Source organism: Lithobates pipiens, unplaced genomic scaffold (assembly GCF_037356315.1).
Source record: "Lithobates pipiens isolate NorthernLeopardFrog02 unplaced genomic scaffold, aLitPip1_a1.2 Scaffold_16, whole genome shotgun sequence".
NCBI lineage: Eukaryota > Metazoa > Chordata > Amphibia > Anura > Ranidae > Lithobates > Lithobates pipiens.
The window spans coordinates 480,233,752-480,249,579 of NW_027507748.1; the positions used below are offsets into that span (position 1 = coordinate 480,233,752).

At 45.6% G+C, this 15,828-nt stretch overlaps 1 protein-coding gene across 3 annotated transcripts in view; it reads left to right on the forward strand.

Moving 5' to 3' along the window:
* The window catches only part of UGGT2 (UDP-glucose glycoprotein glucosyltransferase 2), a 672,069-nt gene that overhangs the window by 31,562 nt on the left and 624,679 nt on the right, over window positions 1-15,828 (forward strand). The gene's annotated exons all lie outside the window — the stretch shown is intronic.

Consider the following 15,828-nt stretch of genomic DNA (forward strand, 5'->3'; position numbering starts at 1 on the left):
CCTAGTACACCCTGGTCGTAGTCAAACCAGCACTGCAGTAACGCGGTGGGTCCCATAAGTGCAGATCAAGCTGCTGAGTTGGCAAGCACAAATAGTGTCCCGCCTCCACCAAGAAGACCAGCACAGGCCAGTCGAGCCCATAGTGCCCTTCCTGCTGCATTTGCCACTCCTAATTGGCAACCCACCACCTCTGCAGCACCCGTACTTTCCGTAGACCAAATTGTAAACCAAAGCAATTTGTACACTGGTCATTACATCACCACTAATCCCCAGTCCTCCCTTGCCAGAGATTGGAAACCAATTACGGTTTCCGAATTTAGGATCTTTCAGGGCCTATCCCTCCTCATGGGCATAACTAAAAAGAGTGAATTGCGGTCATATTGGTCCACTGACCCATTTCACCATATGTCTTTGTTCTCTGCCACCATGACCAGGGCACGATACGAGCAGATCTTGCGGTTCATGCATTTCAACAACAATGAACTCTGTCGTCCTCGTGGAGAGGACGACAAAATTCGGACCCTCGTAAACCACTTGAACCAATGTTTTGAAGACTTGTTTACTTCCATCACGAGTCCCTGATTACGTTTTCTGGCCGCTTGTCTTTCAAACAGTATCTTCCCAGCAAGCGTGCCAGATACGGGGTCAAGATGTATAAGCTTTGTGACAGGGCCACAGGCTATACATGTAATTTTATGGTTTACAAGGGAAAAGATAGCCATGTAGAGCCGCCGAACTGCCCAGATTACATAGGGAGCGCTGGCAAGATTGTGTGGGACTTGGTGTCGCCCTCATTCGGAAAGGGGTACCATTCATTGTGGCTTGTGGATTCCCATCTTAGGCTGGGGGAGAGAGCCTGCTTCAAGTGTAATAATTTGCTCGCTGTGAAGTGGAGGGATAAGAATGTTTTCGTTCTTACCTCCCTTCATGCAGACACGACGGTCCAAATTCCTACGGCGACTGGTGTTGTGGAGAAACCCTTCTGTGTACATGAATATAACCTTTATATGGGAGGGGTGGACCTTTACGACCAGTTGTTGGCGCCATACCTATTTGCTCGTAAGGCCAGACGCTGGTGCAAAAAAAAGTGTCTGTTTATTTCAGTTGGCTTTGCTAAACGCTCATGTGCTATACAGAGCTTTCAGGACGGACTGGAACCTTCCGTAAATGCCAGGAAGAGATCGTCACAGCCCTTCTGTTTCCAGACGGTGCTCCACCTCACCTTCCCAATCCAAATGCAGTAAGCCGGCTGCATTAGAGGCATTTTCCGTATGTCCTCGGGAGTATCCCTACCCAACGAGCCCCACCAAAGAAGATGTCGTGTCTGCAGCAAGCGTGAATATAGGCGTGACCCCCACTATTATTGTCCCTCCTGTTCTTTGCATTGGTGAATGTTTTGAACGCTACCATGCACAAGTTGAGTATTAACGTAGGGTACAGCACTGCACAGACTAGGCACACTTCACAGGGTCTCCCAAGATACCATCGCATTTTGAGAGACCCGAACCTGGAACCATTACAGTTACAAAAAAAGTGTCATCAAACATTTGGGCAATATAGTGTGTTTTAGTGCATTACAATTAAAGTGTGTTTTTTATTTATTTTTTTTCCCAAAAAAAAATGCGTTTGAAAAATCGCTGCGCAAATAATGTGCATAAAAAATGAAACGCCCACCATTTTAATCTGTAGGGCCTTTGCTTTAAAAAAAAAAAAAGATATAATGTTTGGAGTTCAAAGTAATTTTCTTGCAAAACAACATTTTTTTTTAATTTTTTTATTTATTTATTTTTTTCACTCAGTGTCAGGGCTTTTTCTTCAAGTGGTTAGAGTGTAATGTGTGACATAAGCTTCTAAATGTTGTGCATAAAATTCCAGGACAGTTCAAACTGACCCCCCCCCCCCCCCCCCCAAATGACCCCATTTTGAAAAGTAGACACCCCAAGCTATTTGAGAGGCATGTTAAGTCCATGAAATATTTTATATTGTGACACAAGTTGCGGGAAATAGACAATTTAAAATTTTTTTTTTACACTAAATGATATATTTTTTCATTCTGTGGGCATGTGTAAAATTACACCCCAAAATTGTTGCTTCCCCTGAGTATGGGAATACCACATGTGAGACTTTTTTGGGAGCCTAGCCGTGTACGAGACCCTGAAAACCAAGCACCGCCTTCAGGCTTTCTAAGGGTGTAAATTTTATTTCACTCCTCACTACCTATCAGTTTCGGAGGCCATGGAATGCCCAGATGGCACAAACCCCCCCAAATGACAAAATTTTTTAAAAGTATACACATGCTGAGAGGTATGGTGAATATTTTGCAGACCTTGCTTTTTGTCACAAAGTTTTGAAAATTTAAAAAAGAGAAAAAAAAAATCCTTTCCTTTCTTCATTTTCAAAAACAAATGAGAGCTGCAAAATACTCACCATGCCTCTCAGCAAATAGCTTGGGATGTCTACTTTCCAAAATTGGGTCATGGGGGGGGGGGGGGGGGGTGTGCTATCTTGCCATTTTTTATGGCCTTTGAAACTGATAGGTAGTGAGGAGTGAAATCAAACATTTACGCCCTTAGAAATCCTGAAGGCTGTGATTGGTTTTCGTGGCCCCATATGCAGCTAGGCTCCCAAAAAGTCCCACACGTGGTATCCCCGTACTTGGGAGAAGCAGCAGAATGTATTTTAGGGTGTGATTCCATATATGATCATGGCATATTGTGCAAAAAAAAAAAAAAAAAGTTTGCCATTTTCCCGCAACTTGTGGCAAAATATAAAATATTCCATGGACTCCACATGCCTCCAAAATTTTTTATTTATTTTTTTTCAGGCTTTTTCCGTTTTATATCGCAAAAAATAAAAATGGCTGAGGCAATCAAATACCATAAAAAGAAAGCTCTATTTGTGTGAAAAAAAAAAAAAGGACGCACATTTAGTTTGGGTACAGCATTGCATGACTGTACAATTACCAGTTAAAGCGACACGGTGCCAAATTGTAAAAAGTGCTCTGGTCAGGAAGGGGGTAAAGTGGTTGTAAACCTCTTGTGTAAACCCAGTGAAGTGACGAGCCTCAGGTGATGCACAGAAATTAACCACTTAACAACCGGCCCATAGCCAAATGACGGCTACAGGGCGGTTGTTTAACTCTGGGAGGACCTCATATGACGTCCTCCCAGAATTCCCAGAATTCCGCTCTCGTGCGCACTCTAGGGCATCCGTGACCGCCGGTTCCTGTGGACCCGGCGGATCACGGTAAACGGCCGCTCATCGCGGCCGTTTACCACGTGATTGCTCCGTCAAATGACGGAGTGATCACTTGTAAACATAACATGACGCCGGTTCCTCCCCCTCTCTGTACCGATCGGTACAGCGGAGGGGGAAGAGATCGGTGTCAGCAGCGCTGTGTGCTGCATCTGCAGTGCCCACATCGCTGCTCACCGAAATTTAACCCCTCAATTCCCTGCCAATACTCTGCAATACCCTGCCATAAATTGCCATACCCGGAGATACCCAGCCATAGACATCCCCTCCCGCCGCCCTCTGGTGCTTCTACCAACTCGCCAGTACGATCAATGCCAGAATCTTTTTTTTTTTTTTTTTTTTTTTTATTTTATTTCAGGCTTCCCAGCTTAGAGATGAGATGTGGGGTCTTATTTATTGACCCCATATCTCACTGTAAAGAGGACCTGTCATGCCATATTCCTATTACAAGGGATGTTTACATTCCTTGTAATAGGAATAAAAGTGATAAAAAATGTATTTTTGGGGAAAAAAAATGTCAAACTAAAATAAAGTAAAATGAACAATAAAAAAAAAAAAGAAAAAATGTTTTAAAGCGCCCCTGTCCCCATGTGCTTGCATGCAGAAGCGAACGCTTACGTACGTCCTGCCCACATATGAAAACAGTGTTCAAACCACACATGTGAGGTAGCTCTGCAAACGTTAGAGCGAGAGCAATAATTCTAGCCCTAGACCTCCTCTGTAACTCAAAACATGCAACCAGTAAAAAAAAATTCAAGCGTTGCCTATGGGGATTTTTAAGTAGCGATGTTTGGCGCCATTCCACGAGCGTGTGCAATTTTGAAGAGTGACATGTTGGGTATCTATTTACTCGGCGTAACTTCATCTTTCACATTATGCAAAAATTGGGCTAACTTTACTGTTTTTTTTTTTTAAGCACAAAACAGTTTGCTTTTTTTTTGAAAAAAAAAATAAAAATAAAAAATTCGAAAAATTGCTGGGCAAATACCGTGCGAGATAAAAAGTTGCAACGACCACCATTGTATTCTCCAGGGTGTTTTCTAAAAAAACATATATAAATGTTTTGGGGTTCTATGTAATTTTCTAGTAAATAAATGATGATGGCGCTCCCTGCATGTATGTCTTTAACCAGTTGCCGACCGCCGCACGCCGATGTACGTCGGCAGAATGGCACGGGCAGGCATAAGGACATACATGTACGTCCCTTGCCTCCCGCGGGTCGGGGGCCCGATCGGGCCCCCGCCCGGTGCCTGCGGCGGTCGGTTTTCGTCCGGGAGCGATCCGGGACGAGGGGGCGGCCATTCATTCATGGCCACCCCCTCGCGATCGCTCCCGACGAATAGAAATCCCCGGTGACATCACTTCCTCTCCTGTAATGTAAACACAGGAGAGGAAGTGATGTATTCTCTCCTCCGTGTCGGTATTTTTCGTTCAGACACGGAGGAGAGCGGATCGGTGAGTTGCACCAACACTCTACACACACAGTAGAACATGCCAGGCACACTCACACCCCCCCTTTACCCCCCGATCACCCCCCCAATTACCCCTGCCCCCCAGTCACAGTGACACCAATGTCATTTTTTTTTTTTGCATTGGTGTCATTTGTGACTGTAATAACTGTTAGGGCAGTTAGAGTTAGCCCCCTTTAGTTCTAATGTACCCCCCTAACCCCCCCAATAAAGGTTTAACCCCGTGATCACCCCCCGTCGCCAGTGTCACTAAGGCTGGGTTCACATTGCAGCGGTTTATGAGAACGAATGTGATTCGCACCGCACTGCAGTGCAAATCACATCCGATCTCTGTGCGATTCGAGTTCAGCCATTCGCCGCACCCGCCGCACCCGCCGCAAATTTGCACGGGACCCTTTTTTTGGCCCGCAGCAGAATCGGATCGCATGGGTGTTCACACCATGCGATCCGAGTTTGCAGATCGCACTGCGATATGCGAACTGATCTGGGGGTGTCAGTAACATTTCACTGACACTCCCAGCAGTTCGCATAGGGCAGTGTGAACTGCCGCCGGGAGGCATGCGATGCGGGAACCCGCCGCGGATTCGCGGCGTTTCCGCATCGCTCCAGTGTGAACCCAGCCTAATAAGCTATCATTTTTCTGATCGCCGTATTAGTGTCACAGGTGACGCTAGTTAGGCAGGTAGGTATTTAGGTTCGCCGCAGCTTTTTATAGCGCCAGGGACCCCCATATACTACCGCATAAAGCCCCCTGATTGCCCCCTAGTTAACCCTTTCACCAGTGATCACCATATAACTGTTACAGGTGACGCTGGTTGGTTAGTTATTTTTTTATAGTTTCAGGGCACCCGCCATTTATTACCTAATAAAGGTTTAACCCCCTGATCACCCGGCGGGTGTCATTTGTGACTAATAACTGTTAGGGCAGTTAGGGTTAGCCCCCTTTAGTTCTAAGGTACCCCCCTAACCCCCCCAATAAAGGTTTAACCCCGTGATCACCCCCCGTCGCCAGTGTCACTAAGGCTGGGTTCACATTGCAGCGGTTTATGAGAACGGATGTGATTCGCACCGCACTGCAGTGCAAATCACATCCGATCTCTGTGCGATTCGAGTTCAGCCATTCGCCGCACCCGCCGCACCCGCCGCACCCGCCGCAAATTCGCACGGGACCCTTTTTTTGGCCCGCAGCAGAATCGGATCGCATGGGTGTTCACACCATGCGATCCGAGTTTGCAGATCGCACTGCGATATGCCAACTGATCTGGGGGTGTCAGTAACATTTCACTGACACTCCCAGCAGTTCGCATAGGGCAGTGTGAACTGCCGCCGGGAGGCATGCGATGCGGGAACCCGCCGCGCATTCGTGGCGTTCCCGCATCGCTCCAGTGTGAACCCAGCCTAATAAGCGATCGTTTTTCTGATCGCTGTATTAGTGTCACAGGTGACGCTAGTTAGGCAGGTAGGTATTTAGGTTCGCTGCAGCTTTTTATAGCGCCAGGGACCCCCATATACTACCGCATAAAGCCCCCTAATTGCCCCCTAGTTAACCCTTTCACCAGTGATCACCATATAACTGTTACAGGTGACGCTGGTTGGTTAGTTATTTTTTTATAGTTTCAGGGCACCCGCCATTTATTACCTAATCTCACTAGTGTACCCCTAAATTTAGGGGTGTTTACTTTCCAAAATGGGGTCATTTGGGGGGGGTTTGTGCCATCTTGGCATTTTATGGCCTTCAAAACTGTAACGCCCTTAGAAAGCCTGAAGGCGGTGCTTGGTTTTCGGGGCCCCGTACGCGGCTAGGCTCCCAAAAAGTCCCACATATGTGGTATCCCCGTACTCAGGAGAAGCAGCAGAATTTATTTTGGGGTGTCATTTCACATATGCCCATGGCATGCGTGAGCAATATATCATTTAGTGACAACTTTGTGAAAAAAAAAAAAAAAAAAAAAAAGTTTGTAATTTTCCCGCAACTTGTGGCAAAATATAAAATATTCCATGGACTCAACATGCCTCTCAGCAAATAGCTTGGGGTGTCTACTTTCTAAAATGGGGTCATTTGTGGGGGTTTTGTGCCATCTTGGCATTTTATGGCCTTCAAAACTGTAATAGGTAGTGAGAAGTGAACTCAAAAATTTGCGCCCTTAGAAAGCCTGAAGGCGGTGCTTGGTTTTCGGGGCCCCGTACGCGGCTAGGCTCCCAAAAAGTCCCACATATGTGGTATTCCCGTACTCAGGAGAAGCAGCAGAATTTATTTTGGGGTGTCATTTCACATACGCCCATAGCATGTGTGAGCAATATATAATTTAGTGACAACTTTGTGTAAAAAAAAAAAAAAAAAAATTATTTTTTTTGTCATTATTCAATCGCTTGAGGCAAAAAAATAAAATATTCAATGGGCTCAACATGCCTCTTATCAATTTCCTTAGGGGGTCTACTTTCCAAAATGGGGTCATTTGGGGGGGTTTTGTACTGCCCTGCCATTTTAGCACCTCAAGAAATGAGATAGGCAGTCGTAAACTAAAAGCTGCGTAAATTCCAGAAAACGTACCTTAGTTTGTAGATGTGACAACTTTTGCGCAAACCAATAAATATACAATTATTGACTTTTTTTTTACCAAAGACATGTGGCTGAATACATTTTGGCCTAAATGTATGACTAAAATTGAGTTTATTGGATTTTTCTAATAACAAAAAGTAGAAAATATCATTTTTTTTCAAAATTTGCGGTCTTTTTACGTTTATATCGCAAAAAATAAAAATCGCAGAGGCAATCAAATACCATCAAAAGAAAGCTCTATTTGTGGGAAGAAAAGGACGCAAATTTTGTTTGGGTACAACATTGCATGACTGCGCAATTACCAGTTAAAGCAGCGCAGTGCCAAAGTGTAAAAAGACCTCTGGTCATTTACCAGCAAAATGGTCCGGTCTGAAAGTGGTTAATAGCACAAAATTAAAAAACCGTGCGGTGATTAAATACCACCAAAAGAAAGCTCTATTTGTGTGAAAAAAAGACAAAATTTTAATATAGGTCCAGTGTTGCATGACTGAGTAATTGTCATTCAAAATGTGAGAGCACCGAAAGCTGAAAATTGGTCTGGTTATTAAGGGTGTTTTAACCACTTCAATACTGGGCACTTAAACACCTTCCTGCCCAGACCAATTTTGAGCTTTCAGCACTGTCGCACTTTGAATGATAATTGCGCGGTCATGCTACACTGTACCCAAATGAAATTTTTATAATTTTTTTCCCACAAATAGAGCTTTCTTTTGGTGGTATTTGATCACCTCTACGGTTTTTATTTTTTGCTAAACAAATAAAAAAATACAGAAAATTTTGAAAAGTTTTTTTTTTTTGTTTCAGTTTCAAAACTTTGTAAATAAGTACGTTTTCTCCTTCAATGATGGGCACTGATGTGGCACCAATGATGTGGCACCAATGAAGTGGCACTGATGAGGTGGCATTGATGGACACTATGTGGCACTGATGGGTGACACGGATGGGTGGCACAAATTGGCACTGATAGCTGGCACGGATTGGCATGGATAGACGGCACAGATGGACATGGATGGACACTGATAGGTGGCACGGGTGGGCACTGATAGGCGACATTGTATTATGTTGTACTGTACTAATGGATGCCAATCAGTGCCAAACAATAATGAATGCCAATCAGTGATGCCCATTGTGGGCACTGATTGGCATCCATTCTGGGCACTGACTGGCATCCCTGGTGGTCTAGGGAGGATTACCTTGTCCTGGTCATCCCTGGTGGTCTGGTGGCGTCCCTGGTGGTCCAGTGTGGGCATCCAGGATACTGCTGTAACAGACAGATCCAAACGTCACCCATCACGGCGGGCTGCGTTGGCAAACCTTCAAGGACCGGGTCCCTTTTTATCAGGGATCCACTCCCTTGGACCTGTAAAAGCACCCTGCCAGGAAAAACTTTAGGTAATGTAGCATGATCAAAGCCCTGGGTCCCGGGGTCCAGCCCTGCAAAGAGAGCAGTTGCACGGAAAACCTCGTGCTTCGGATATGAGGCCCGGGTACCATCCACTTTGGCCTCACTGACACTTTGGATAATTCTGGTCTGTGGAGATTTAAATCCAGCATGGATCCCTCCTGGAGCTCTCAGAGCACATCTTCTTCACTTTTGACCAACACCAAAAAACTGGGGTACTCCTGGTAGGTGGTGGGTTTATATAGGGAGGCCAATTCCTGTTTAGCGTGTGCCAGTGTCAATCACCTGAAGGTGGTCTATAACACACATAGTAATTACTATGGTGCTTTGTGTCCCATGATGTATGATAAAGAAACATCCCTACAGCATGATGCTGCTGCCACCATGTTTCATTGTAGGGATGGTATTGGCCACATTATAAGTGGTGCCTGGTTTCCTCCAAACATAACGCTTGCCATTCAGGCCAAAGAGTTCAATCTTTGTTTCATCATACCAGAGAATTTTGTTTCTCATGGTCTGAGAGTCCTTTAGGTGCTTCTTGGTAAACTTCAGGTGGGCTGTCATGTGCCGTTTTACTGAGGAGTGGCTTCCATCTGGTCACTCTACTGGGCCTGATTTTAGTGGAGTTCTGCAGAGATGGTTGTACTTCTGGAAGGTTCTCCTCTCACCACAGAGAAATGCTGAAGCTCTGTCAGATTTTTGGTCACCTACCTGACTAAGGCTTTTCTCCCCCAATCGCTCAGTTTGGCCGGGGGGGCTCATTCCAGGAAGAGTCCTGGTGGTTTCATTGGGATCTTCAATGTTGCAGAAATGATGTACCCTTACCCAGATCTGTGCCTCGATACAATCCTGTCTCAGTGGTCTACTAAAAATTCCTTGGACTTCATGGCTTGGTTTTCTTTGTTTTCATGATGTCATTATGGGGTATTTGTAGAATTTTGAGGAAAATTATTTAATCCATTTTGGAATAAGGCCGTAACATATCGATCTCTCTATTAAAGGAGAGTATAGCACATTATAAAAACTGTTGGCATGACAAAAGAGCACTTAATTCTTAATACAGAAAAAACATCCAGTACGAGTGACAGGTATATTCAAGGTTCACAAACAGATTCCTAAGACCGATCATTACCAGCAATACTCAGGCGAAACTTCCTACTGGGAAGTTCACAACTGCCGAACCTTATCGAATTTCCAAGGACATCCACAATTGATGTACATCAACTTAAATAGGGGTAATGCTGCATCAATCATTGTCCACCAGGACGATATGGTGGGAAAATTAGGCGAAGACTATTTACACAGAATTTCTTTTTTAGCATAAAATAATAAGTAAGCTATGTGATCGATGAGCATCAACGTGAATTCCAAGCAGGGCCAGCTTCGGTGTTACCGAAGCTGCTTGTTGGAACTTAATAGTCGAAGACCTCTACCCAAAAGGCATTGCTTGCGGGACACTCTCAAAACATATGGTACCTGAGGCTCGGTTCACACAGGGGGCGACACGACTTGCCACACCGCGACCTGACAAGTCGCCCCGTTCTGTACTACGGAACCGTTCTAAGAGGAGCGACTCGAGTCGCTCCGACTTAGAAAAAAGGTTCCTGTACTACTTTTGGGCGACCTCGGGCGACTTGCATTAACTTCTATACAGAAGTCGTTTGCAAGTCGCCGCTGAGGTAGCGGCAGGTCGCGGCGCCGCAAGTCGTGTCGCCCCCTGTGTGAACCGAGCCTAATTGTGTGTACCATCTGGGACACCGAGGGTCTCTGGATACATTTTATGGAGTCTTACAGGGGTATAATAAACTCGATGCAGGACTTTAATCTGAATCAATTTATCTCTAGAGGAGATTCAAGAATTATAAACTTGATAAAAAATAGACCAGCTAAAACAATGTGCTTTAGTAAAAAACGGCAACCAACTTTGAAAAGGACAGTGAATTCTTCAAATATTCACCCAGAATGTTATTATATTCTGTGTGCTTTTGAACAGGCTTGCCTACGATTTCTGCGGCCTTTTCAATGAAAATGGTAAGCTTTAGTGCTATTTGATGTTTAAACATAATCATGTACATTTTCTATTTTTTTGCATTTTTACTCTACATCAGAGTGCTCAATCTGGAATAAAAAGTATCCATTTTACAATAAGTTTTCCATGAGGACATTACTTTGAGACCATTACACAATCATGTAGCTGCAGTACGATTCATAATATTGCATGCATTTCCACTCATTTCTGTAGGTTCTTGTTTTTTTTTTTTTTTTTTGTCCATTTTGATCTGTGTTATTTTTAATTTCAATAGATTTTTATTGAAAGATTGAACATAAAGACAAAAGAAAATATGCACCATACACAATAGTAATACATAGTATATTAGAGTACCGCTTAGTCAGAACATAAACCCAGAGAAATATTGAGCTTGATCTAACAGTTTAAGCTATCTGGTGAATATCATGTAGATTTTTTTTTTTTTTTTTTTTTTTAAAACAGGAGTGCTTTATTTCAAAGATATCACAACAGAATATAAAACAACATAAGGCAAAGGAACAACTCAATCGTACAGACAAGCAGTTACAGATTAGTATGGTAGTTCAGAGTGTCATACAATAGAAGAAGGATATTCGAATACCCCTACAATGAGGCCTAGAACAGATCATCCGTCAACAAACGCAATACAGGAGATATACCCAAATATATAAGTTTAGGTCGACCCAGTAGTCATCAGTGGAGGGGAGATGGGGAGGGGGGGGGGGAGGAGCAACGGAGGGGGAACCCGAGGGGCCGGGGGGGGGTGAGTTCATCTGGATGAATGTCCAATAAGGCTAGTGCAGGGGTCCGAGGGACCCCTAACCCCAGCCGGATATTCAAGTGATCAAAAACGCCCAACCAGAAGTCCTCCAGCCGCCGACACTCCCAGAACATATGTAGGTACGTTCCAACCTCAGTTCGACACCTGGGGCAATAGGGGTCTCTAGTGGGATATATCCTTGACAAACGTACTGGAGTGAGATACACCCGATGGAGAAATTTCGTCTGGATGAGTTTATCACTCGCTGATATGGCCAGTTTAGTGCCCCTCTCCAGGCATTCCTCCCAGTCCTCCCTCTCCAGAGCAGGGATATCAGCTTGCCACTTAGTCCAAAGCAGATTCAGCCTCGCCGGTTCAGCCGGGAAGACCACCCGGTACAGATCCGAGAGAGGTTTTTTAGGGCCCTCCCCCGTGAATAATTCCTCAAGTGGAGTGGATTGTAGGGTCGGGGATACAGAAAATTGAGCTCTAACCGCATGACGCAGCTGGAGGTATCTGAAATACATCCAACCAGGCATAGCGTGCGATTCTGCCAGACGAGCAAAAGGAAACAACCCTCCCGACGACAGGATATCCCCCAGCGTAGTGATTCCGAATCGCACCCAGACCTGCGGATCCGGGATTGACCTAAAGTGCGGCAGGGTTGGGTTGTCCCACAGTGGCTGGGCCGGAGACCAGCAGTTCGGTCTCGCAAACCTTCGCCCCACTACTCGCCAGACCCTGAGCGTCGTCCTCGTCGGGCCGGGGAGCACCGTGTTTACCGCCCCCCCCCCCCCTGTAAACCAGCCCCTGCAAGTCCGTAAGCGAGCCCACAACAGCCGCCTCCAGTCTCACAGCCCCGTTCGACCTCGACGCCGCAAACCACCACGAAACCGTAACCAGTATCGCCGCCCAGTAGTAGGCCCTTAAGTTAGGGAGAGAGAGGCCACCCACACTCGTTGGAGACTGTAAAACAGACCTAGCCAGTCTGGGGGATGATCCGTTCCATATAAAAGACCCAATGAGCTTATCCGCCTCCCTGAAAAAAGACCCCGGAATCCAGCTAGGACAATTACGAAAAATATAATTAAATTTAGGGAGGAGTACCATTTTCAAAATATTTATGCGCCCTATGAGATTCAATGGGAGTCCGGACCAGGATTGGCACCTCTCCCGCAGGGTGCGGAGAAGAGGGAGCACATTTAGAGCATAATACCGGGCAGGATCCCTAGTCACTGTCACCCCGAGATACCTGAACTCTGTAGCCCTCTGCAATGAGATACCACCGGCCGGCGCGGACGCCCGGTCATCCACAAGGAACAAGATTGATTTGGACCAATTTATACAAATTCCCGAAAAGGAACCAAATTTGTTAAAAATCTCGAGAGCCTCCGACAGCGACGGACCCGTATCGTTTAAATAGAGAAGGGCATCGTCGGCGTACAGGGAAATCCGTTCTTCCAGGTCCCCCTTCCGAAAACCCCTAATGACCGACGACTCTCTAATGAGGATTGCCAGGGGTTCCAGGGCCAGGGCAAACAACCCCGGTGATAGAGGGCACCCCTGCCGGGTACCCCTCTGAAGAGAGAGGGGTTCCGATAGCCAAGCGTTAGTGCGCACCCTGGCCCTGGGAGCCCTGTAAAGCAATCTGAGCCATCTCGTAAATACAGGGCCGAACCCGAAGCAACCGAGCACCCCCCAGAGGAAACCCCACTCCACCGAGTCAAATGCCTTCTCGGCATCGAGAGAGGCAATTGCACGGGACCCCGGTGTCTCATGAACTATAGAGAGGTTAAGGAACAAACGCCTAATGTTGATATCGGTGCCTTTTCCAGGCATAAAACCCGTTTGATCGGCGTGGATCAGGGTCGAAATCACCGAATTCAATCTAGTGGCCAGAATCTTCGCTAACAGCTTGGCATCCACATTCAAGAGAGAAATTGGACGGTAAGCCCCACAATCCCAAGGGTCCTTGCCCGGTTTTGGAATGAGGACAATGATAGCATCCCCCATAGAGTCCGGGAGGGAGTCCTCATCTCCAAGCCCATCAAGGAGGCACTTAAATTTAGGAGCCAGCATATCGCTATGTTGGGAGTAAAACTCCGCCGGCAGACCATCAGCGCCCGGAGCCTTGCCCGCTTGAAGGCCTCCAATCGCCAACTGGATCTCCTCCAGCGTAATCGCCCCGTCCAGCATCGTCCTCTGCTCTGCAGACAACACCGGAAAGGGGATGCCCGGCAGATAGCCCGTCAGTGCGGCATCCGAATAACCTCGCCTAGACTCATACACCCCTTTAAAAAATTCGTAAAACCTATTATTGATGTCTTCAGGGGAAGTGAGCTCCCGTCCCTGAGCATCTCGAATACTGGCAATGTGTGTGGAAGCCGAGCGAACCCTCGCCAGCCATGCCAACAGCCTACCGTTTTTATTGCCATGTTCAAAGATCCTCTGCTTAGAGTGTAGCAGCGAATCCTGGGTCTGAGAAACAGCCAGTAGGGAAACATCCCAGACTGCCTCCTGCCACTTCCTATAGGCCTCCTCCCCTCCCGTGCGAACATACTAAATTAGTGGCCGGATAAGAAAGGTCAGCAGAGCTCTGGCAACCACAACCTCTCAGGTTGCCATCTTGGACACGCCCCCATCATGTAGATTTTTAGTTAAGAACAACCAACGAAAAAGCCTCTCCAAAGATGTACGACCTATGGTTCCGAGGATCCCGTCTATGGACTGTGAGGTTGAGCCTCCTGGGCCTAGCACCCCAAAAGGGATCTTGCTGTGTTATTTTATGCAGTAATCCAGTGTTAACTGGTAATGAGATCCTTTGGAACATTTGCCAGGTGCTTGGCCCCTCTGTAATCTCCTTCCATGACAAACTCTAGCTTCACTATGGTGTCCCTCCTCCTTCCCTCCCAATAAGCTCTGAGCTCTTCTCACCGAGCTACGCAGAGTGCAACTCCAGATTCTCACCCTCTGCCTTTTGAAGCTTGGAAATGCTGTATAAATTCTGGACTTTAGATGGCTGTGGAAGTGCACTGTGGGAGAGTTAGGATTGAGACTTCTGTTATGTTGACAGTAGGTAACTGGTAGAGAGTATTATAATGTAACTGCATTATTTACTGTATGCTACTGTCATGAACTCGTTCACATTGATGGGAGACCAGAAAATGTGCCTTTGTGACATTCCAGAGATTTGTTTACACCTTGATGTCTTTGGGCCTGAAAAATATGTGCAACCAGAAATACTGTGATTTGAGCATGATCCATGGAAATGAATGGACCTTCTACATTCCTTGCATATTCTTCATAACAATGCACATGTTTAGTACAGGATCGCAGAAGTAAACTGTCTCATAAACCAGATTATGGATATCCTCTTGCCAATATTTTTCAGGCTGTATGCATTGTAGCCTGAATAGTTACTGTATATGAGGACTAGTGTGCATGGGCTAAGCTCTTGGCATTTATAGGTCTCTGTAAAAGAACCATATTTTGCCTACACTCATGGACCCAGAAGCATACAGTGCCTTGAAAAAGTATTCATACCCTTTGAAATTTTGTCATGTTACAACCAAAAACGTAAATGTATTTACTGGGCTTTTATGTAATAGACCAACACAAAGTGGCACATAATTGTGAAGTGGAAGGAAAATGATAAATGGTTTTCAATTTTTTTACTTATAAATATCTGGAAAGTGTGGCATGCATTTGTATTCAGCCCCTTTTTGTGTCAATACTTTGTAGAATAACCTTTCGCTGCAATTACAGCTGCTAATCTTTTTGGGGATGTCTCTACCAGTGTTGCATAGCTAGAAAATGAAATGTTTGCTCATTCTTTGCAAAATAGCTCAAGCACTATCCGATTGGATGGAGAGCTTCTGTGAACAGCAATTTTCAAGTCTTGCCACAGAATCTCAACTGGGTTTAGGTCTGAACTTTGACTAACACATGAATATGCTTTAATCGAAACTTTTCCATAGTAGCGTTTTGCTTTTAGGCCAAAAAGTTCAATTTTTGTCTTGTCTGACCAGGGCATTTTCTTCCACATGTTTGCTGTGTCCCCCACATGGCTTCTCGCAAACTGCAAACGGGACTTCTTATGGCTTTCTTTGAACAATGGATTTGTGCATGACTAATAGTTTGCCTGTGGACAGACTCTCCCACCTGCAGCTCCTACAGAGTTAACATGGACCTTTTGGCTATTTCTGTGGTTAATGCTCTCCTTGCCCGGCCTGTCTGTTTAGGTTGACTTGCATGTCTTGGTAGGTTTGCAGTTGTGCCATACTCCCTTTTTTCTATTTTCGGATGATGGATTGAAAAGTGCTCCATGGGATATTCAAAGCTTGGGATATTTTT